The sequence below is a fragment of the Chiloscyllium plagiosum genome, chromosome 26 (assembly GCF_004010195.1).
Source record: "Chiloscyllium plagiosum isolate BGI_BamShark_2017 chromosome 26, ASM401019v2, whole genome shotgun sequence".
Taxonomy (NCBI): Eukaryota; Metazoa; Chordata; class Chondrichthyes; order Orectolobiformes; family Hemiscylliidae; genus Chiloscyllium; species Chiloscyllium plagiosum.
The window spans coordinates 39,633,818-39,659,540 of record NC_057735.1 but is presented as its reverse complement, the minus strand read 5'-3'; the positions used below and the strand labels follow the sequence as shown (position 1 = coordinate 39,659,540).

Genomic DNA, 25,723 nt, shown 5'->3' with positions numbered 1-25,723 from the left:
TGGTAAATCTCCTCTGCACCTTTTCCAATGCTTCCATATCCTTCCTGTAATGGGGCGACCAGAACTGTACATAATATTCCAAGTGTGGCCGCACCACCATTTTGTATAGTTGCAGCATGATATTGCGGTTCCAGAACTCAATCCCTCTACCAATGAAATCTAACACACTATCTTCTTAATAGCACTATCCACCTGGGTGGCAACTTTCAGGGATCTATGCACATGGACTCCAAGATCCCTCTGCACATCCACACTACCAAGAATCTTTCCATTGACCCAGTATCTTGTCTTCCTGTTATCCTTCCCAAAGTGCAACACCTCACATTTAGCTGCATTGAATTCCATTTGCCACATCTCAACCCAATTCTGCAGTTTATCCAAGTTCCCCAGCAACCTGTAACATTCTTCCACACTGTCCACTACTTCACTGACTTTAGTGTCGTCTGCAAATTTACTAATCCATCCACCTATGCCTGCGTCTAAGTCATTTAAAAAAAATGACAAACAGCAGTGGTCCCAAAATAGATCCTTGTGGCACATCACTAGTAACCGGACTCCAGACTGGATATTTTCCATTAACCACCACTCGCTGCCCTCTTTCAGAAAGCCAGTTTCTAATCCAAACTGCTAAATCATCCTCAATTCCACGCCTCCGCATTTTCTCCATCAGCCTACCATGTGGAACCTTATCAAAGGCTTTACTGAAGTCCATGTATACCCTCAACTGCCCTATCCTCATCTACATGCTTGGTCACCTTCTCAAAAAACTCAATAAGGTTTGTGAGACACGACCTGCCCTTGACAAAACCATGTTGACTATCTGAAATCAAATTGTTGCTTGCAGATGATTATAAATCTTATCTCTTATAATCCTTTCCAAAACCTTTCCTACACAGAAGTAAGGCTCACTGGTCTATAATTGCCTAGGTCATCTCTGCTGCCCTTGAACAAGGGCACAACATTTGCATTCCTCCAGTCCTCAGGTACTAAACCTGTAGACAATGATGACTCAAATATCAAAGCCAAAGGCTCCCCTATCTCCTCCCTAGCTTCCCAGAGAATTCTCAGATAAATCCCATCCGGCCCAGGGGACTTGTCTACTTTCACTCTTTCAAGAATTGATAACACCTGTGCGTAATTAACCACGATCCTTTCTAGTCTAATATCAAAAACCACATTCTTCTCCTGAAAGACTTAAACTGTTGGTCCACCACCTGTGAACATATTATCTGCACTTATTCCACCTCCATAAAACTCAGTCAGTACATTACTTTTGTAAGCCAGCTCCAATCAGAGATCCTAAATTAATTTCTCCATTTATTTTCGCAACCCATCCCGCATGTAGACCATGTTAAAATTCACGCTTGTGTGTCTGTATTCCTCTTTAAACTCAGAGACTAATAATTCATCTCGTTGTCTTTTTTTCCTGTTACACCACTGCATTAAATTTTTGTTTAGCAGATCAAGGGAAAAGGAATTGGAGTATGTAATTTTAAGTGAAAACAGTAATTTACTCATACACTTACTACTTCAATTGCTATGCTTATTTAATGCTGAATAACAAAAGCATGTTAGCTCCAACCCAGAACCAAGTGTGGGGAGAAAATCAGAGTCAATTTATACGTCTCTCTTGCTTAGTTCCTGGCGTTTTTATTTATAAAATCACATTGGAGGAGGTAAGGAGTAGATTTTACAAGATGTAAGATGAAACTTTGTGTGCTGCAATGAACAGGCCCTGCAAGTTTTTTACATCAGACAAGTGCTCATGGGAATAACAAAGCCATTCAAACATAACTTCTTTTTTATTCCAAGGAAGCTTAGAGAATTTGTTTTAACTGCCCATTTTGAATTAACATTTTGTTAACTAATTTACCATTTCTGTTCAAACAGGGGGTCAGTTAGCTGAACAACTGGTTTGCAATACAGAGTGGCACCAACATCATGGGTTCTTTTTTGGCAGCAACTGAGGTCATAATGAAGGCTCTCTTGCACGCTATCTGTCAGTGCAAGATGGCGGCAGAGTAGGACTTTTCAGCCAGAGTTCATCCAGTCTGTGTGTTTCTTTTGTTTTTTTCTCTTTGTTTTTCTTCTTTTGTAGCAATGTCCTGGACGTTCTGCATCAGCATAGTCCCAGAGTGGTGGTCTCTTGGTGGCCCACATGGCAATATTTTGGCCCAGCAAGGCCTCGGCTTGGAATTCCAATCTCTAGATGATTCTAGAGTGGTCTTGAGAGCCGTTAGGTGAAGCCTGGCATGGTCTGGAGTCATGGCACAGAGTGGACTTGAGGCTAAGTGCCAGCGTAGCTGGTGTTTGAAGGACTGTTCTTGTGAATTCTTTTTATTTATTTTTCTAATTTTTTTCCCTAAGAATCTGTACCTAGGTTTTTTTTTGTACCTAAGATGGCCTCATAAGTGGTAATTTGTAAACTTTTCATTGTACTCTGTAAGTATATGTAACAAGCTAATTCAAATGCTCTCTCACACTCATTTATCCTGGTTTGGTTTAACTGTAGTACACAACATATGTAAACTGTATGTTTTGAAATTGATCCTCGCATAGATTTTCATACATCTCCTTTTGACACACCTGCTTTCAACTTTGCATGGTTCTCCATCTTACTGCAATACTTTTTCTTGTATCTTTCTACCCAGAATTTCTATGACTTCACTAAAACTATGTACAGTATTTAAAATGCTCTACCACTGGAACATTGTATGGTGCCTGAAATGGCATCTTCTGTCCTGCACTCTACTGACTTTCTCGTTTGACTTATTTTGTTTTGCTTTGTTTACTTTCCCAATAACTAGATATTAAATATTGATTATAAGTACATGCCAGCCTAAAGGAAGCTGGCTACTAACATAGCTCTGAATCTAAATATGTACATTTAGAGCACTGGTACTTGCAGTTTAAGCTGTAGAAACACCTTTCCTACTTTTTTTGGAATAAGTAAATTGACCACATAAAGCCTGAAGGAAGCAAAAGTTTTGAGGTACAAAATTTATTTTTTGTCAGGAAGGAATTGGGGAAATGCACCTCTTTTCCCACTTGATATTTTTGTTTTGATAGATTTTATTAGTACAGGCGTCTTAATGTTGAAAACTGTGCTTTTATAATCGGGAATTAATCTCTTCTCTTCCTTCGGCAGTATTACATAATGCATTAATGGGAGCCAAAATTTACACAATTTATATTGCAGTACAGCAGCGGAGACCATTCAGCCCATAGTCGACTGCGTACTTCAAGATTACTCTGTGAAATTCCCAGGTCAGAGTTATGGTTGAGTTAAAAATGTTTAATAACAACTCAAAGTATTTGAACTATTTATCATTCCAGTTTTGGTAATAAGTTCAAAATTGTACTCTTTGCATGACCAACCCTTTCTGAGAAGATATTTTGCTGTGTCATGTAGTGATTGTAACAAGGTCAGCCAGGTGAACCTCATAGAATGAGTTCCCTCTTTGGGACTGTTAATCTGGTCCAATCAGGGAGCCTTGGCTGACCGATTTATAAGCAGGAATGTCAGAGGTTCTGTTAACCATGAGAGTGGCTCTAAAGGAGCTGGATCAGTGTCAAGGACTCTCCATGTGTCAATAAACGGACTTCATTAACCGATACTGGCTTCTGTGGAGTTAATTGAGTCTTGTTTGGAGCATGATCGCTCGAGGAAGTTTGGAATTTCCACATTTGGGAAGTCTGTACCATGCACAACTGCACTGAAACTGGGGCAGGGTTAAATATGTGTAGATGCCAGCTCACCAGTGTTCACAGGAGCTTCCAGAGTGTTACAGCAGCCCCACAGATTGTTAGAATCATTACATGTCTGGTAGAGTAGCAGTAGTTCATGGAATATTACTCTGTTGTTCTGTCACTTTCATGACTCCATCTCTGCCCCTTACAATTGCCTGTTAGCCAGTCATTCATGACTGCTATACCCCCATGAAATGATGTAGTCTGGAGCCAGGACCAGAATTCCACAAGATTATCCACCAAGACCTTTTGTAATCCCCTTGACTTGAATTAGTTCCTCACATAAAGCCCTATTTCTTTTGTGGTTCTTGCTCTTCCTTCCCTAAAGGATTGTGGCAAAGTCTGCACCATCATAATGATCAATATACAGCACAGCATGACAAATATTGTGACCCATTTAGCTGAATGCTGCAAGATTCCTTCAGTGATCCAGGCAGTATGGATCATTATTTCAACAAGTGAACCATCTGTTGTATTAGAAAATTTTGCTGCCACAAAATACGAGCATCCTACATGAGTATGGGTTAAGAACCAAACGCCTGAGTCATTTTGTCAGTGTTTGACCCCTTTTTCCCCTGGTAGCTGCCAGGTTGGGTGAAATAAAGCTGCCATAGAATTAACACATCAGGACTGCTGGATATTGATCTGCCCTATAATGTGCAGCCTGAGGTCTCACCACCAATCAGATGTGGAATCCCTTTGGTTTGTCTACATGGCAAAGATGACATGAGGCAAACAAAGCAGTGTATGTACAACAATGTAATATCCTGCTCTGAGGAAGACTGCTCTCCCAAAAACCCTCATGCTTGCTGTGGAGCCTCAGTGACCTCCATTTATGCAACAGGTAATGGCAAACTGTGCTAGATATTGCTCATATGTCCACCAGCCCATATGGACCCATTCAGATAAAAGTTCATAGACAGGGGCTATTAGTGATATCCCCTGTTCTAAGGTTAGAGTTACGGCTACGTCACTGGTTCATTACCGTGGTGAGCTTCTTAGTAAATTGCAGACTGATCCATTTTTGACCATCCTCTGAGGGTTAAACTTCCTGAGCATGCTGTTTGAATATGTCATCCTACTGAGACTCCTTCTGCTCTGTTGTCCCTCCCCTTGTGATAATTTGTCCTGCTCTGGATGACCTTTGTGAATTCTCCAGCCATGCTCCATTCCAAGATAAAGGTTTACTCGTGTATCCAAGTCTGGGACAAATAGTTTGTGCGGAAACTTTTGTAGTCAATGTGTTTCAGTAATTATGTTGACATTTCTTGTAGATTTTTGAAACTTTCAACAGTTATGCAAAACACCAGAGTATATCAAATTGTAACAACAATTGGAAGTAATACTAGCAATCAATCTGTAGTCAATTGAGAGCTTCTTGTGGGGTGTAGTGGTAATGTTGCTACCTCTGAGCCAAGAAACCTTTGTTTAAGTCCCACATTATCCAGAGGTGTATCATCATAACTCTCTGAATATGTTGATGAAAAATATGTGCAGAACGGAGTAGTGACTTCGGTACAGACATCGAATGCGCAGAACAAAGCACATAAACTGATCTCTGCTGCAATCACGCTTTTGCATACAGAGGTAAACGTTCTTGAAAATACTGTTCCCTAATTCTTCAGCAAGATTATAGCCAAATCATGCTGCCTCATAGGAGCATATAGATGCTCTAATTTTGTACCATTCAAAATGAAATGCTAACAAGAATAATAATATGCAAATATGCATAGGTGAATTTACTGCTCACACTATATGCAGAAGGTGTAGAAAGAACTTCAGGAAGAATTATGGAATTATGGTTTGCTGCAGGTAAAATAAGTACTTTTTTGTTATAATGTCAGTGAGAGCTGGTCACACATCAGTCATGGTCTTTTTGAATGGTGGAACAAGCCAGGACGAAATGGGATACACCTGTTTCTGAAACAGTGTCATGTCTCTTTTTTTTAATTGAAGTTCTGTTGCTAATTTTATGTTTGACTTGATATTCGTCTTTCAGTTCATTTTCTTCCTGTGGCTGTCAAAATGACCCCACCAACTAACTTACTGTTTGGGCTTGAACTATAACATAGTGACTATTCCTAGCCTCATGGGTGAAAGCTGCAAGTTAGTGTGGTAATAATAAATACATCTAAGAACTACCTCTAAATTCAATAGAGGACTTAGCAAAGATTTTTTTGTGTGGTTGATCAGTGTGTGGAACTTGCTGCCATGAAGAGTATTTTAGGTGTATTTAAGAGAAATGAAACATAGAGAGGGGAAATGAATAAAAGTTTATTGCAGAGAAATGATCAACGTTGACTTATTAACAAATCAGCACTCTTCTCATGCAATGCAAATTCTTGTTCCCTTTGAAATTTGGTATTTGAATGCCTGCTCTGATAAGTGCAAATCAAAAAGCTTTGACAGCGTATCTTTTTCTCCCTTTCAGCAATACTCCAGTTTTGTTCTAAGGGCCATCAGTTTGAATAGCTGGAAGAGTATGGGAAGGCTCTTGTCGAGCAAATCACCACCCATGGACCATTTTGGACCAAATGCTTAATTCTGTTCTGTATATTGTGATATTACAAAACCATTTCTGTTCCTTTATAAAATTGAGCTTTTTCTTACAATAAAACCCAAATATTGCAATTGCTTGAAATAGCACCTTTTTGGATGTTTTGGGGAATAAAAAGCACAACTTTTACCACAACTTAGAATTTCCATACTTTCGATGAGGAAGGTTTGCTTTGAAAAGTGGCACACTTGGATATCCTAAACAACCTGAATCGATAGTTGTGCAGGTTAAGTTGTGCACTCTCTGCCTCAATCGGTATTGTTGAAAGTCAACAGATGTTTTTTTCTGCTGGACCAGGAAGAGCTGATCCAATTTAACAGAAGGAAAAAAACAATAGAAGCTATAAAATTTAACATTCCTTTGATTTATTGGTGAAGTCTTGTGCTGAATAGTTTGTTTCTGTTGTATAGAGCTTTGCAAGCATTATTAGCCAACTTTCCTTTTGTTTCAGGTTCCATTTGAGCCACGAAGTAGATTATCCGAATTCTGCTAGGTCAGGCCTGTCTCGATAACTTGCTCATTATCCCAAATATTTGAAGGCACTTTACTCCAACCTTGCTTTGGATATGTTCCATTCAGTAATGGGTTCTGGCCTGAAATTCATTACCATTTACTGCAGCTGATCACCTAGAGTTGGCTAGAATGGAACTTGGAGCACAGATGAAACTTTCCGACCAATGTATTTGAAGCCCTATGCAGAAACAAATCTTGGAGCACAAAAGGTTACCAATAATTCAGGATTGTCTGTCTAATTTTGTAACATGTATTATTCCCCTGATTTTTTAAAATTGGATTAATTTCTTTAGGATGGGGTATTGAGTCCAAGAGCTGGCAGGTCATGTTAGAATTGTACAAGACATTGGTTCGGCTGCATTTAGAACACTGTGTACAGTTCTGGTCGCCACATTACCAAAAGGATGTGGACGCTTTGGAGAGGGTGCAGAGAGGGTTTACAAGGATGTTGCCTGGTATGGAAGGTGCTAGCTATGAAGAGAGGTTGAGTAGGTTAGGATTGTTTTCATTAGAAAAAAGGAGATTAAGGGGGACTTGATTGAGGGCTACAAAATTATGAAGGGTATAGACGGGGTAGATAGAGATAAGCTTTTTCCCAGGGTGAAGGATTCAATAACGAGAGATCACGCTTTCAAGGTGAGAGTGAAAAGTTTAAGATGCATGAGTAGGTGGGGAGCAGAGGGATACAGATTGGGTGACAGGTTTAGACAGTGGATTTGGATCGGCTCAGGATTGGAGGGCTGAAGGGCCTGTTTCTGGGCTGTAAATTTTCTTTGTTCTTTCTTTATTCTTTAGGATAAATTGCCCCATTCCTCCACCTTGACAAAATGAAGTACTGACCCATTTGCAAAACTGTTTCCGGTTCCACTATATACAGTAGTATTGTTTGCAGGTTTGATTTATAACTTGCAGTTGAAAATCTTTGATATACAAATTGATATTTTCAATTATTCTGGTTCTTCCTTTTTATTGTATCATCCAAAATACTTCAGAATCTTGCACTTCAATTTACAAATTTTTCATTATCTTCTCCACTCCATTTTGCATCCCAGTTTATTGCCTCTGCGTTTGTTTGTGCAAGGAGTACAATATAACACACGTGCACCTTCGGCATCATTGTTAGAATCCCAACTATGTTTTTTCTAGATTTTTATGCTTTTTTGCCTCAATGCAGCTCTTCTGTAGCCTCAAGGATACTGATCCTAAGTTAAGCTATTGAACCTGCAAGCTGGGTTCCTATAATAATTTGAAATTCCATTGCAATTTTAACTAGGTGGTGAGCTTCTACCAGGGCAATCCAGTGCCAAAAAGAGGCCATGGTCAGAAAGGCTGCAAAAGATAAAGCTTATTTTCTTTGAGGTCAAGAGACTGAAAACCCCTGGACAGTTACAATACAGGCCTCAATGTTTAAAACTTCCCACGGTTGGGACAGGGATTCCAAAACAATAGTCAGTTTGCAGGAAAAGTATGGTAAATATTGTAGGCCTTGCAAGTCTTCCAGTATATTTACAACACAAAGCAAATGTTAGATAATTGTAAGTTATTTGTAGTTTATGTGGTCTTAGTTTAGAGTCATAGTGATGTACAGCACGGAAACAGACCCTTCAGTCCAACTCGTCCATGCCGACCAGATATCCCAACCCAATCTAGTCCCACCTGCCAGCACCTGGCCCATATCTCTCCAAACCCTTCCTATTCAAATAGCCATCCAGATGCCTTTTAAATTATACTATCCTCCACCACTTCCTCTGGCAGCTCATTCCTTACACGTACCACCTTCTGCATGAAAAAGTTGCCCCTCAGGTCTCTTTTATATCTTTCTCCTCTCACCCTAATCTTTGCCCTCGAGTTCTGGACCCCCCCACCCCAGGGAAAAGACCTTGTCTATTTACCCTATCCATGTCCCTCAAGATTTTATAAACCTCTATAAGGTCACCCCTCAGCCTCTGACCCTCCACGGAAAACATCCTTAGCCTATACAACCTCTCCCTATAGCTCAAATCCTCCAACCCTGGCAATGTCCTTGTAAATCCTTTCTGAACCCTTTCAAGTTTCACAACATCCTTCCAATAATGGTCAGGAAAAAGCTGTTTGTGAACCTGCTGGTGCATGTGCTCAGGTTTCTGCTTTCATAATCTTTAAAATTTCTTGCATACTTTAATCAGCAGTGCCTCAATGAAAAGAAAGCTATTTTGGCTCTCAGTGCTGCAAAGAAGCAAAAGACAAAGAGACAAGTCCACAATTTTAGGCACACGAGGATTAGTTTCAGATAGCTCCCAATCTCTCCCAGCTCTTTTCACTCATTTCTGGTTCCCCACGGCATTTCCTTTTCCCTGGTAACCCAGTCCCATCGACTTTGGAATGGGGAGTGCCCTCGAGAAGATGATGGAAAGGTAGGAGCAAATTACTGCAAATACTAGAAACTGTACTCAAAACAAAAAATGCTGGAGATCACAGCATAACAGTCATGCATCCCTTATCTACAGGATTCCAAACTACTCAGACCCCTTGGCATCATGGTAGCCTACAAACCCACCAACACACCCAAACAGTGACTAATTAACCTAAAGGATCCATTTGATACTACCAGTAAAACTAATGTCATTTACAAGATACAATGCAAGAACTGTAAAAAAACACTACATTGGACAAACTAGCAGGGAACTTACCACCAGGATACACGAACACCAACTAGCCATGACCCACCATCACTAGTTTCTATCCATACAGACAAAGAAGGGCACCACTTTGACTGGGACAACACACACATCCTAGGGACAGGCGAAACAAAGACATGAACGAGAACTCCCAGAGGCATGGCACATCAACCAACACTCCCCCAATAAACACATCGACCCAGATCCTATCTACCCTCCCCTGAAAAAAAGAAGAACCGGAAATGACATCACCCATCCCAAGAAACCAAACCCTATAAATAGAGAGGCAGGACACACCACCAGCGGCTTACCAGAGACTCCCACCGACGATGCCACCCATATGGTGATGAAACGTCTGAAAACAAATGCTCCAGCTCAGTGAGCTAATTTACATACTTATCATCAACCTGACCTACAAATATTCTCAAACATTATTAACATATAAGCATTTCATGATTGCTTTACTTAATTGTTTAAATATATGACAAGATGTTTTCTGGTTTTGGTCAGCCATTCATCAAGAATGTACAAAAGAAAAATCCCCATACAGAAGTGTCTCCAAAGCAAACTACTCAAAGACACACAAGAGTTTCCTTCCCTAATACATGCACACTCTCCCTTACTGGGACATAATACTCCACTTCCGAAATTCACAGACTGGCAAGAGTCAAAAGATTAGGGAGTATCAAGTCTGCGCAAAGTTATTGTTAGGAGTTTAACCATACAAGACTGGACTGCAGTGCATGTTTCCAGCTTATGATACATTAGGACTATTGTTAAGGCTTTTCTTTTTGAAAAAAAGGGTGTGCTTATCGTGTTTGTGGAGATTTTGCTGCATTGCAGATCACCTCTCTTGGGGAAACACTGCAGCTGACCATCCCTTGGTTCAGCATTTTTGAGGACCACCTACACCAGTCACAATATCTGACAGACCCAGAGGAAGTAGAGAGGCAATGCAGGTGCAGAAACTCTCCCAAACACCAACAACATAAATTGCCAGTTTTGCCGGCATCCATGGATATCACGTATCAGAATGTTCAGTCAACGGAGGACCCAAAGATGATATTGAAGTCATTGCAGTGCTGAGGCTTCAATACCTTACAATTATTTAAATGACTTGGATGAAGGGGCCAAATGTATGGTTGCTAAATTTGCTGATGACACAAAGATAGACATGAAACTAAGTTATGAAGAGGACATAAAAAGGCTACCAACAATGAGTGGGTAAAGTTACAAATGGAATAAAATGTAGGAAATGTGAAACTGCCCATTTGGCAGGAAATTTTTTTTAAAAAGCATATGATGTAAACTGCGACAAATTGCAGAACTCTGAGATGCAGAGGACCAAGTGCATGAATCATCATAATGTATATGAAAGGTACATTAAGTAATTTGGAAAGCTAATAAAATGTTGAAATTTACTGCAAGGACATTGAATACAAAAGTAGGGAATTAAGGCTTCAGTTATACACAGTGCACTGATGAGAGCACATCTGGAATACTGTAAATAGCATACAGGTCTCCTTTTTAAGAAATTATGTAAATATGTTGGAAGGAATTCAGATAATGTTTACTAGACTAATGCCTGAAATTGGTAAGCTGTCTTATGAGGAAATGTTGGACAGGCCAGGCTCATAAGCCCCTGGTTTGGAAGAATAAGAAACAACTTGATTGAAAGATACAAGTTTTTGAGGGGGGGGGGGGGTGTGGTGATGTTTCTGCTTATGGCAGAACTTAGAACTAGAGGTCACGGTTTTAAAGTAAGGAGTTGCCCATTTAAGATGAGATTGCTTTTTCTTTTAGATGACTGAGTCTTTGGAATTCTCTTCCTCAAAAAGTGGCACAATTGGAGTCTTTGAATATTTTTAGGCAGAGATAAATAGATGCTTGATACACAACGAGGTGAAAGGTTAGTAGGTGGAAATGTGAGTAAGTAGTTCAGCCCTGATCTTACCGAATGGCAGAGTAGGCAAGGGGCTACATGGCTATAAATTCCACATTCAAATGTAAAATCTGAACATAAACAATGACAATTTAACAAATCCTGCACTGATTACTATGAATCAGAAAATACAATGCTTTCCTGCATTATTACAGAAAAATGACATGCATTTTTTTGTTATGCATCAGGAATAGAGGATATAATATGGTGTAAATAAGGTATAATATATTTAGGGGTAGTGGAGCCAAGGGAAATTGATGGAGTAACTCCAAAGACATCAAGATAGCTAAAGTGTCTTGTGAAGATAATGTAAGGAGGTTACAGGTAGATAGGTTGTGTGAGCAGCAAAATCCTGGCTGATTGAATATAATCTTGATTTACTCTCTGCAATTCTGCCTCCATATTTATAGAAGCATGTATTAACATTGGAAGTGGCTTACTAGATTGATAACTTGGAATGGGAGGGTTACCTTATAATGGGCAGGCTTGGTTGTTTCCACCAGTGTTTGAGTGAAGACTGACTTGATTTGAAGTGTTTAAAATCCTGAATGGTCTTGACAAGGTGTTGTGGAAAGGATGAACACCTCTGTTGTTCAGTCCAGAACTAGGGGGCACTATTTTAAAATGAGGGGGTCACCTCTTTTTACGAGACGAGAGGTTTTTGGTCAGGGTTGTGCAACTTTGGAGCGCTCTGCCTTAGAAGACATTGAAAACGGGGTCATCGAATATTTTTCAGACCAAAGTGAATAGGTTCTCACTAGGTACGGGATTCAAAGGATCTCGGGAGGGGAGGGTATCAGTAGATTTGAATATGGAATTTGAAACAAATCAGCCATGATCATCATGACCAGTGGAGGAGGATTGCAGGGCTGAATGTATTTCTTGTAATTAATCTATTTATGCAAGTTAAATTTAATTAAATAGCAGAAGGAGCTGAATGGCTTTCTCCTGTTCCTAAAATAAACACTTTCCATATCATCTGCAAAATGTAGTTATTATTTCTGAGACTTTTAGCTGAAGTTCGTTCTGTAGGATATTTTAATAAAATAGGTCTTGAACCAGACTCTATGGGGTGTGATTGGTTGATTATGATTCCTTTATAAAATACTCAACAAAATTTTGCTTTATTTTCAGATGTTTTTTCAGCCACTGTCTTGCTTTTTGTTCAGAGTGAGGAGGGTTTTCATTTTGGAAGGTTTTTTTAAAGCGTGTGTGTATGCTATCCATCATGTACTAATATCATGCAATCATTGCCTCTGGCATTGTCCCAGACTTAAAAGAAATATAGTTACCATTAAAGAGCTTCTCACTATGAGCTCTAAGAAAAGACTTAGGAATGAATTACAGTGTCGGCTGAACCTCCCTTGGTGGATTTATAAGCATCACTAACAGGTCTCTGCCTGTAATTAACACTCTGGGCTTCACTGATCAGAGAAAATGAGAATTATTTTGAAGCATCCACTTGTTTTGAACAATGTAATTTTAAAATTGAAGATTGTAGCATTATGATATTTGGAAAGATTTTCTGCAAAAAGCGAATTTTTTTTAATTGTGTGGTGCGCTGTGCAGCATTTTTTGAATGTGATAAATTTTTTCATTTTCATTATGTAACACGAGACTTCTTCTGCATACCTCAATGGATTGATACAGCTGCAATGGCAGTAGCTGTGAACCCATTCTGATTTGAGGAATTGTGGGAGTTGAAGGCAATTTGACTTAAGCTGCTAGCATGAATATTTCAGTCAACAGATTAAGTTTATTAAACAAATTGTGAAGAATTTCCTTGCTATACTGATATTCCTCTGCACAAGGCTTCATTGCTTCTGTGATGTGCTGTGTATTGTTTGTAACCATGGAGACAATGATTTAGAGGTTTTGGATGGGAGGAAGGAGATGTTGCTGCTGCCCTGTGGATTCACAGTTGCATTGTAAAGTGTGCTGACTTCATCACTAAATTCAAGTCAAGCACTGACGGTGTCAGTCACCAGGCTTAGTTTACTGTTCCACTTTGCTTAAAGGAAAAGCACGGTGCGAAGGAATCCATTTAAAAGAACTGAGGCAAAGCCATTTACTGGTAAGGCTTAATTTTTCTAATGAATTAATCCTCTTGCAGTAATTCAATTATCTACTTAGAACCTTTTTTGAGGACTCTGGTTCATTCTCACATTTTCAGAACCTATTGAAGTGAAGTGGTTTTGCAATTTTTGCAAGTGTCCGTCAAATTGGATTCATGAAATATCAAACAAGACCGATGGCAACATTTGTGCTCTGACTTGGTTGTGGGGTGGTGAGATTGGAAATGAATTTTAAATAGCTTGCGATTCTGATACCGTTTGTGTATTTTTAAAAAAAGTCAGCTATATACTCACTAGATACTAATATCTATTTTGTCGAGTTTCATCATAGATTTTTTTGAAGCTGAAGCCTTGTACAGATTTCACCTCAGTTTGATCATTTCAGCCATTGTAACTTTGCAATTGTCTGTGTATTTCATCAGAATATAGAGGTGAATTTTTAAATTCGATTTTTTTTTAGAAACAGCCCAGGTGCTCTTCCATGTCATGGCTCTGGTGTCTAAACCTTTTTGCTTCACTTCTCTGCCCTCCTTGTCTCGTTGTAGATTTTCAGTGCATCAAAGAGCTGTAGCTAAACATCACTTTCCATCGTTTAAAAGTCTTGACAATAATCATATCTCATCAAGTACAAATGATGCCAGATTCAGTGACTGTGATCTTCGTGAATATTGAATCTCTAATGTCACACATTTTTGTCAAGCTAGTTTGGTCTCAATTTATATGTTTTACCTCTTCCAATTTTCACTCCTTTTTTTCTGAAGGTAATAATCATTAGATTATGGTTTTACATTTGGGATCACCAAGTAGTTTGGAGGTATTTTTAGAGGTTTGACTACATGATGCCTGTCATGACTTCTGCAAATGCTATCGTTTTAGCCTTGTAAAAGATGGGTCCCCTGGTGTTTCATACACTGATATCTACATAATGAACTAGGCAATATAAATCTCTCTGATTTACAAGGGTTTTGCTGTTAGTATATAGTTGAGTATATACATCAGTTTCCACTGTTGCCTTCTGCACCCTTTCCCTATCCAGAGGCCAATAACCCAACTTGGCTTTATTTTTAGTCAAGTTTTTCAAACTTGTTATAACACATCTCTGGGGTAGGTGGGTTTGAAACTGGGCTCTCTGGCCCAGAGGTAGGAATACTACAAATGTGTCCTCAAAGTCCAGTAACAACTTATACCTTTTAAAATCAATTTGTTCAGGCATGGTATGTCACCTCGGGAGCAAGCAGGCCATGAAGCCAGATCTTTTTGTCTCAGAGGAGGGGTCATTACCGCTGCAAAATAAGAACCCCTCAAAAACAGCACCAAGTAACACTGACCCTGAACCTAAGACCCTGATCTCGAGTTTCCTGTTTTACTGAATGAGTTGGGCACTGGGGAAGAAATTGGCTGTTTTTTTGAAAACTCACCATTCAAATCACCCAATTAAAACAAGTAACAGATTACAAGCGCTGGCAAAAGACAGACACAATTGGTACCCTAACTGATGCAATAGCAGACAGGCTACAAAATCACTTTGCTGGTTCTTGCCTGTATGCGGGTGCTTAAAATGTTATTGTTGATGTGGAATCTGTAGAGTGAATCTTGTGTGCCATACTTCCCATATCTTACACAACCCATTCTTAGTGAGCAGCAGGAGGGAGTGTACTCAAATGTAGGAATGATCTATTCCATGCATCAATATACTCCTATTCCTAGATATAGACCTGTGCATAATCAAAGCTAGATTGCAATATAATGAGGCATAAATGAATAATTATGGACCATATGATGAGAAACCACTAGTAATTAAATGATACGCGATCAACATCAAGGACTATGTCAGGTACACTGATAACACACTGAATGAAAGTTGTATTGACAACATTCATTGTCACTAAGATTAAATACTAGCAGTAAGCTATTCTTTCAGAGAGTCATACAGCTCTTTAAGCTAAATTGTCACAAGCACAGCAAGCTTGCATTTTCAAAATCCATTGACTGGAGCTGGGGATCACTGTCACAGTCAGCATCTATTAGGTCCTCCCCATTTGCTTTTTGAATAGTTGGTTGTAAGCTACCCTGTCTTGAATACACATGAGGGTCTTTACAGATGAGCTCAAAATAATCAAAATTGCTGTGGTTCTAGAACCACATACAGTTCAGGCTTGGTAAGAGCAGGATTTTATCTTCCCTAGAAAATATCAGTTGTTTTGGATTTTTACAACAACGCAATCATTTCATGTCCACCATTAAGATGCTGGCATTTTAAATTATTTATTAAAGTGAATTTAAATCCCCCAGCTGTTAAGAGGATTTGAAATATTTTCTCTGAATCACTAGTGCAGGATTACTAGTCTGGTGATATAATCACCATGCTACTGCACTCCTTAGTTTTACAGCAACAGCATTCATTAGATATTTTTGCAACAAGAACTTCTATAGTGCCTTCATCCTTATAGAATGTTCCATGGTATTTTGCAGGACTATTATCAAACAAATTTTGCCACAGAGCCATAGAAGTACATGTGAAGGAAGCCGAACAAAGAGGTAATTTCTTTGAAGGCATCCCTTCAAATAGGGAAGAGGGACTTTCAGGATGCACTCCAGAGTTTAAGGCCTAAGATGATGGTTGGAATAAAACTTGATATGATTTAGGACAGGACAGCAGGCCTTCAGATAACAAAGTTTGTGGAAGATAGAATGCTTACAGCTTGCAGGGAATGTACTAGAATTGTCTAGTCAGAGGTTAACGAAAGCGCAAGGATTCAGCAGCAAAGGAACTGAATTGGGACAGAGGCAAGCTACAAAGGTGGAACTAGGCAGTCTTCATGATGATAGATGTGTAGTTGAAAGCACAAATATTAGTCCAGCATCAAATTTGTAAATCAGTATAATCGAGCCTTAGTTAGTGGACAATTGCTTAAACAGTTTAGGACAGTAGAGTGAGCAAGAGATCATAGTTTGATTGAATTAAAGTTTTACAACCTGCCGTATGAAGGATTTGAACCCAGGTTTCCTTGGGTCTTTAGATTAATAATCCAGTGATTATATCACCAAGGCCATCAAGTCATCACAAGAGATCATGAAGAGCAGGACTCGGCCATTCAGTCCATTAAGTATGCCCTGCCATCCAGTGAGATCATGGCTGATCTGATAATCCTCAACTCTGCTTTCTTGCCTTTTTCCTCATTTGTGGTGATTGTAGTGTGGTCAGCCTGCTGGACATTATAGAATGAGTTCACTGACTGGACCAGATTAATAGCCCCAATCAGGGAGCCCTGGCTGACACACACAGAGTGAATGTCAGAGATATTGACATTCTGATACCCGATTCTGAGGCAGTACTAAAGTCAAGGACTGCTGATGTGTAAATAATAAGCGTCTTGGTGATACCAGCCGCTGTGGAGTTATTTCAGTGGGATGGGAATAAAACATGATCCTGAAGAAATTTGCTCGCAACAGTCATCTTTGAGTTAGGGTAAGCATTTCTTACATTTTGCTTTTGTTTGGAACACTTGAGTTATTCGACCCTGCTGTTGAGGACTGGGCTCAATATGTGGAAAGAATGCGTTACTTTTTCAGGGTAAGTGACATGGTGGCAGATGAGAAATAATAAATAATTCTTCTAATAGCTTGTGGAGTTGCAGCTTTTTCTGTTATTAGGAGCCTAACTTTCCCTGAGGCACCAGATATTAAGATCTTTAAAGAATTGACAGACATGGTTAAGGAATATTATGACCCCGTGCCTCCTGTGATTCTGAGATGGTATCACTTTTATTTATTCCTGATGAAGGGCTTTTGCCCGAAACATCGATTTTCCTGCTCCTCGGATGCTGCCTGAACTGCTGTGCTTTTCCAGCATCACTCTAATCCAGAATCTGGTTTCCCGCATCTGCAGTCATTGTTTTTGCCTGTCATTTTTATTTAGCAATTCGAGGACTGGGGAATCTATATCAGGATTTCCGACTAGGTTAAGATGATAGGCTGTGACTTTGGTTTAATCCTTAATGAGATGCTGAGAGACCAAGTGATATGTGGGATTAATGGTCAAGCCCAATTGGGCTTCAAATGGGTGCAACAACTGGCTTTATCATTGGAAAATACGGCAAGTGGAGCATATGAGTTACAGGATATTCCGATGGAAATGCACACCTTCGCCAGGCTGACTGAGCTTCGGAAACACCACTTGTGTGCAGGCAATTGCATAGCCTCACTCAGGATATATTCTGATGAGACTGGCTCTAGGTCAGCCCACAGAGAAACCCCAAAATGAAGCCAAGTCTTATCAATAAGGTTAAAATTTTCTTCAGGATCCTGGTCGGTAAGCCATTATAGTTGCTGCTGGTATGTGGATTTGAGACAGCAAAAGAGTCCTACTCGACCTAAATTGAGTAAGATAACTCATAGACTGATACCTAGGAGAGTATCCAGAAGAATTAATACCCTGGAAAGTCCACCTATGTCTGGTTTGGGACAATTAAATTACTTAGCAACAAGAAAATTAGAACCAGTGGAAGAAAAATGTCTGGTTAAATGGTTATCCAATTTGAGTGGAGGTTGATACTGGAGCAGCTATATCAGTAATCACACATCCAGTTTTTAATAAATTTCACTCTGGATTCCAGCTGTTAAGTTTGCATAAGACCTCAGCAAGACTGAGAACCTATACCAGCGAACCTTTTACAGATTAAAGGTACAGTTTTGGTTCCAGCCTCTGAGAAGCAGCTGGTTCAGTTACCAGTGATTGTCGTAAAAGGCTCAGGCCTAAGCATGATAGGGTGAAATTGGTTGCAATAGATTGACCTAGATTGGCTCAACATTTTTAAATTAGAAAATGGCTGCCTGAGTGAAGTCCTAATTGAATACCCAGAAGTCTTCAGGAGGGTCTAGGGATAATCAGAGTAACCAAGGCCACCTTGCATGTTGACCAGGAAGCAATTTCACAATTTTGCAAGGCCTGCCCAGTGCAATTTGCCTTATGGGCAATAGTAGAGGCAGAAACCAGAAGGCTGAAAAGCTAAGGAATTATCAGACCACTCCAGTTTTTGAATGAGCAGCACCAATGTATTGGTTTTCTTTTTCTTTTGAAGGTCAACGGGTTGGTTTGCCTTTATAGGGATTTCAAACAAATGGTAATTACTTTTTTGCAGCTGCATAAATCCCCAATCCCTCGCATAGAGGATTGATATGCAAAGATGGCGGGGGGGGGGGATGCAGGCTGTCCTTCATGAAGCTGGATATGAACCATGTTTATCTGCAATTGCATTTAGACCAGGGTTCCCAGAATAATGCTCCAATTGATACCCATAAAGGCTTGTACCAATATTTAAGACTGGCATTTGGGGGGTATCATCAGCCCATACAATTTTGCAGGGGAAATGGAAAGCATTTTATAAGATCTACCTCAGGTTGCCTTTACCTTGATGATGTCCTAATAACGGAGAACTTAAGGAACACTTGGAGAGCTTGGGAAAATACCGTAGAACAAAATCTAAGGCAAACATATGCCTCAGAAGGGACAAAATGTGTGTTCCAGGTCTCCCAAGTGACCTACTTGCGTTAGAGTCAACCAAGCAGCTTACACCCATTGGAAGATAAAGTGAGGGTCATCAAAAGTACCCCAGCTCCCATATCTGTTGAGAAGCTTAGGTTATTTCTTGGGCTCGTAACTTATTATGCAAAGTTCATCCATCCTGGCACCTTTGCATCAATTCCTTTCTTAAAAAAAAGTTAACCTTGGAAATAGTCACATGGACAAGCTGGACCTTTCAATATAGTAAAGAAACAGCTATTATCTTCAAAGGTGTTGGCACACTGATCTAAGAAAGATCTGGTATTGACAAGCAATACCTCCCTGTATGGCATTGGGATGGTAATAGCTGACAGGTGGCCCAATGAAGAGGAATGCCCAATGGTGTATGCAACTTGGATTTTGGCTAATGTAGAGCATAAATGCAGCCAGATAGTTAAAGGAGGTTTGGCAGTCAATTTGGAGTCCAGAGGTTCCACCAATACCTTTTTATTGTGGTGGACAACAATATTCGTGGACAACAAACTCCTATTTGGTCTGCTTAAAGAGGTCAAGGCAGTGCTGCCCATGTTTGCAGGCCAAATTCAACAGTGGGCTCCAATACTAAATGCTTATACTTATAAGTGAGAACAAGTCACACATGCAGATGCATTGAGCTGCTTCCCATTAGCAGATACATCATCGGTACCGACAATGGAAGAGTCTGTAAAGATATTAAACTTTGTAGACACCTCCCAGTCACAGCTGACAATATCAGATTTAGGTGCAGAAAGATCTAGGCCTGTCAAAACTGAAACAGCTAGTAATGGGGGAAACCAAAGGGCTGTCACAACCAGAACTGAAAACCTTTTTGGACTGAGAAAGGTAAGCTCACCGGAGAGGCCAGCATTTTGTAATGGAGAGCAAGAGTGATTGTCCCGAGCAAAGGATGCTACCAGTTGCTGGCTGAATGCCTCCAGGGTCATCCAGGGGTCTCCAAAATGAAGATGTTGGCAAAATGCTATGTCTGGTGGTCAAGTTACCACAAGCAGATTCTCCCATCTTCATGGGAAAGGCCGGGTAAGCCCCGGACCTAATTACATGACTACTATGCAGGTTCTTTCATGGGTTCAGTGTTCTTAATCATTGTGGACATCCACACAAAGTGGTTGGATGTACATAGGATCCATTTGTCAAACACTGGGACAATGATAGAAAAGTTGCATGCATCTTTTGCAATACCTGGACTCCCAGAAGTGTTGGTCACAGGTAACAGGCCATTTATTTACTAGCAGGGAATTTGATTATTTCTTAAAGTCAAATGGGATTCCACACACAAGGACAGCTCCATACCATTCATCCTCCAATAGCCTGGAAGAAAAAGCAGTCCAAATTTTGAAGGATCACCACACACAACTACAGGGATAGCACTGGCAGAACTGCTAATGAATTGAAGACTTCGCACCATATTAAATCTGATCTTCATGGACCTGAGGAGGGTCTGGAGAGGAACGTGAAATGGCATCCAGAATGCCAAAGCCAGACACAAGATTCTACCAGATGAGAGACTATTTGATACAGGGGACAACGTTTTTAGTGTAGAAAATTATGGAAATGGCCCTGCATGGGTAAAAGGCATCGTCGATGCGAGGTCAGGACCAGAGTTGTATAAGGTTTGGGTATATGCAACAGTTCTGAATAAGCACGTGGACTATGTGAAAGCTGCAAACTTGCAAAGGGTGCAGGAGCAAAACGTGCCCTGCCCCTCAGAACAGTCAGAAAGGCTGAACCAACAGGTTCACCCATTCCATCAAGTTTTATCGAGTCCTCTGAATCAGAGATAGACATGATGGATGTAGCTGTCTTGATGTCTTGGCTGTTGGAAGAAGAAAGTGAAATTCTACTTAAACGCTGCTGGCACAAGAGATGAACTCCTGTGCATCACATGCTGCTCCTTTTCAGACGCTGAGTTGGAGGAATCTGCTGGTGTTTAACCTCCCCACGAAGCTCTCCAAGCGAAAGGACTGGCCTATATTCTCTTACTCGGAGGGGTAAGATGTAGGTCAGCCAGCAGGATCTCATAGAATAAGTTCCCTGATTGGGCCTGTTAATCTGGTCCAATCAGGGAGCCTGGCTGACTGATAAAAAGGGCAAGTGTCAGAGGTGCTTGCATTATGGTACCTGACTCTGCAACTGTGCTAAATTTAAGGATTCTTTCATGTGTAAATAAAGGATGATTTGGTGATGGGGTACCGGCCTCTGCAGAGTTGTCTCACGCGTAACCCTCAATTCCCTTACTGGTTTAAAAATCTGTCCATCTTAACCTTGAGTATTCTTATCCCAACTTCAACAGCTCTTTGCAGTAAAGAATTCCACAGATTTACTGTATTCTGAGAGAAGAAATACCCTTCATCTCAGTCTTTTAAGTGAATGACTACTTACTCTGAGATTATGCCCCCTCCCCGGTTCTATAAGTTCCCAAAAATGCAAAACAGCCTTTCTGCATCTACCCTGTCAAGTTCCCTCAGACTCGTTGTATGTTTCAGTACGTCACTTCTCATTCACCTAAACACCAACAAGTGCAGGCCCAACCCACTCTACCTCTCCTCAAGATAATCCCGCCATACCCATGATCAAGGATAAAAACAATGACTGCAGATGCTGGAAACCAGATTCTGGATTAGAGTGGTGCTGGAAAAGCACAGTAGTTCAGGCACCACTCTAATCCATATCCATGATCAACCTACTGAGTTTTCTCTGAACTGCCTCTAATTCCAGCATAACATTTTCAGTTTAGATAATGTTAAAACTGTTAACCAGTATTCTAGGTGTGGAATAACTAGTGTCTTGTATGATTTTTAGCACAACTTCCCTTTTTTTGTATTCTCCATTCCATTTGCCTTCTCAACCTGCTGAACCTGTATGCTAACTCTGATTCATGTACCACGGCACTGAAATTCCTCTGTACTGCATCTGTCTGCAGTCTCTCCCTTTTATACTTGCAAGTTAAAAATCACACATCAGCAGTCCATATCAATGAACTGAAACCTGCAACCCATTCTAAAAGATGAAAGACTTAACAGCAATCTAGGTTTGTTCAAGATATCATTTCAGCTGCAAGACACTGAGATCTAATGCTATAAATCTGTGCCTTTATGATCCTGCTCCATAGCTTCCTGATGAAGGAGTAGTGCTCTGAATGCTAGTGTTTCCAAATAAACCTGTTGGACTATAACCTTGTGTTGTGTGATTTTTAACTTAGTCCATCTCAGTCCAACACCAGCTCCTCCTCATCATTTATACTTTAACAGGAAGACGAGAAGCTGAGTACTATTTAAAGCTTACATTTTTCCATGTTATATTACATCTATTCGGTGTTGCCCACTCACTTAACCTTTTGCAGACTCTGTCATCTTTACTAGGGTAGTTCTAGATCGATTGGAAAAGCATGGTGCCAATTACCCTCTATCTAACATTTTGTGGCAAGTAAAACAAACTGTTCAGGGCAGCTATGGGCTGGCAGTGACTGCCAGGCTGATCTCTAAAGATAGCCCCAGGTGTTCCCAGCAGTGACGAGTGGGAGAATGTGTGAGATGGAGTGCCAAGGGGCTGTGGTGTGTGAATAATGAGGCACGTTTGGAAATAAAGTGAGTCCTAAAGAAAGTTAGTTTTCTTGCACTGAGATCCTCCATGAAATTTGCCAAATCTGCAAATTGGGCTGAATTTAACTAAAAAAATTCAGTCTGTCCTCACTGTCTGTCCTCACTGTAGTAGACAGAAATAACGTACTCGTGAAAGAGTAAAGAAGATCTTAAATAGTTATAATTCAGCAAAGGGACTTAACTGTTAGACCTAAAGGTTCAAAAGTCTCCAGGAACTGATGCCCCACATCCATCTTTATAAGCTATGACTGCAGAGAACACAGTTGCATTGATTGTAGTTTTCCAAATTGAGAAAATAGCAAATATAACTCTTCTATTCAGAAAAGAAATGAAACAGAAGGCAGGAAGTTTACAGGCCAATTAGTCTAACACCTGTCATCGAGACAATTCTAAAATCTACTATTAAGTGGTTAAAGCAGGAAATGTGGAAAGTTTTAATGGTTTTGTGAAGAGAAATTGTACTTGGCCAACTTATTAGAAGTCTCTTGAGGAAGTACCAAGCAGTGTGTATAAAAGGGAACCTGTTGTTGTGATGTAATTGGATTTCCAGAAGGCTTTTTGATAAGGTGCTGTATTAAAGGTTACTGCACAAAATTAAAAGCTCAAGCTGATGAAACAATGATAGGTAGGTCACTAATTTGTCAAGAGAAAACACTGTCTGCAAAAAGATACAGGTAGGCTAAATGAGCAGGCAGAAATTTGGCTCATGAAATATAATATTTGAAAATGTGAACTCCTCAGTTTGACAGGAGGAATAGAAAAGCAGCAAATTATTGAAATAGAGATTACACAGTTCTACGTGTCCTCTTAAAGCAATCACAAACAATTAATATGCAGGTAAAATATATCATTAGGAAAGCAAATGGATGTTTATTGTAAAGAAAATAGGGAATATAAATAGTGAAGGTTTGATTATTGTTTTATAAGATGTCTGTGAGTCCACATCTGGAGTACTGTGCACAATTTTGGTCTTTTTTAAAATTAAACAGCAGGTGTAATTTCATTAGAGGCAGTGTAGAAAAAGTGCAACATTTTTTGTTTATTTGTTAACAGGATCTGGGAGTCACTGGCTAGGATTTATTGCCTATTCCTAGTCGTACTTAAAGGTCTGGTGAGCTGCCACCTTGAATCACCGCAGTCAATGGTAGGGGTGTGGGCAGTTTCACCACAGTGCTGTTAGGGTGAAGGTGTTGTCTTTTGCAGAAAGTTTGGACAAACTAGGCCTGTATCCATTATGTTTTAGATGAATGAGATTAACTGGGTATAGGATGAGAAGATGCTTCTATTCATGAGAAATACTGGCATTTGGCAATACTGCTTAAGAATAAGAGGTCTCCCATTTTAAGACTTGATGAGGAACTTTTTTTTTATCTCTGAAGATTATCAATTTATGGAATTCTCTTTCCCAGAGAGCAGTGGATATAAAAGTGGTGAATATTTAAGGCTGAGTTCAATAGATCCTTAATTAACAAGGGAGTCAAAGGGTATAGAGGTAGACAGGAGAGTAGACTTGAGGCCCAGTCAAGTAGGTAAAAACAAGGACTGCAGATGCTGGAAACCTGATTCTGGATTAGTGATGCTGGAAAAGCACAGCAGTTCAGGCAGCATCCAAGGAGCAGTAAAATCTTGGATTAGTGGTGCTGGAAAAGCACAGCAGTTCAGGCAGCATCCGAGGAGATTAAATACTGCTCCTCAGATGCTGCCTGAACTGCTGTGCTTTTCCAGCACCACTAATCCAAAATTGAGGCCCAGTCAAATCAATCAAGATCTCATCAAATGGTGGAGCAGGATCAAAGGACTGAATGACCTAATCCTGCTCTTCAGTTTTGTCAGTGGAAAACAGCTTCTTGGTGTCCTGAGAAAAGTTCTGATAACCTGAAATCTTGAATAAACTCTCAGTTTGGAGACTTCTCAAACTAAAACCTTTCACCTAGGGTGACTGTTCTGAACTAAACTGGACTCTCATGCTAGTGGAAACAGTTTTCCCTTCTGAGCTGAACACTGATTCTTCTGAACTGCAGCCAGTTTTCTGTTTTCTTCAGTTGAAAACTGATGAACAATTATCTTTTGTGACCTATAACTGTTTTTACGGTGTCACATAAAAATGTATTTTGCTGTTCTAACTGTATCTGCTACAGCCTATAATACAGATAGAGTATCAACCTGGTTCAATCACCTTGGTTTTATTACATATTCAACAAAGCAAAACAAAACCGTTTGATTTACAGAAGAATTTCAGTACATGTGAAATCTACTCCAGAGTGGATGATATAATTTAGTGTCCTGAACACCTGGCTGCAAATTCAAAGAAACAAGATTTTTAGGAAACAGTATATTGCTTTTGCAATTGGAGTTGCTGGAAAAATACTTAAGTTTTCTGGGATGATGATGGGAACCTAAAATCATCCTTTTGAGTAAAGGTCCTGGAGTACAGAAAATGAGACCCTGAGTATTTTAGTCATGTACCTTCTTTTAAAAGAAACAATTCTGGCATTGCTTTCTGTCCTCAGATGCTGCCAGACTTAAAGTTTCCCCAATAATTTGTTTTTGAATTCCAACATTCCCTGTTTTTTTTTCTGGCAATGAGTCTGGCTGCCTATTTAGAAATGCTACTCTCCAATTAGATTAGATTAGATTACGTTACAGTGTGGAAACAGGCCCTTCAGCCCAACAAGTCCACACTGACCCACCGAAGCGCAACCCATCCATACCCCTAACCTAATACTACGGGCAATTTAGAATGGCCAATTCACCTGACCTGCACATCTTTGGACTGTGGGAGGAAACCGGAGCACCCGGAGGAAACCCACGCAGACACGGGGAGAATGTGCAAACTCCACACAGTTAGTCGCCTGAGGCGGGAATTGAACCCGGGTCTCTGGCGCTGTGAGGCAGCAGTGCTCATCACTGGGCCACCGTGCCGCCGATTTAAGATATAGGTGATAATGGATGTGATGTTTAGTTAATACTTTACACCGTATTCTTGCATTTATCTACCAATGTTTTATGAAGTTGCATTAAAACTATGACTTTATTGTTATTTGCAAAAAAGCCTATAATTAAATTA

At 40.0% G+C, this 25,723-nt stretch overlaps 1 protein-coding gene across 4 annotated transcripts in view; it reads left to right on the top strand.

Moving 5' to 3' along the window:
* The window catches only part of pacsin1b (protein kinase C and casein kinase substrate in neurons 1b), a 396,461-nt gene that overhangs the window by 133,937 nt on the left and 236,801 nt on the right, over positions 1-25,723 (top strand). The window contains exon 1 of one of the 4 annotated variants that reach the window (XM_043716948.1): positions 13,374-13,493. The exons of the other annotated variants lie outside the window; for them this stretch is intronic. The gene's annotated coding sequence lies outside the window, so the exon portion shown is untranslated. Of the gene's footprint in view, positions 1-13,373; positions 13,494-25,723 lie in introns of those variants that run through there. 4 annotated transcript variants of the gene reach the window in all.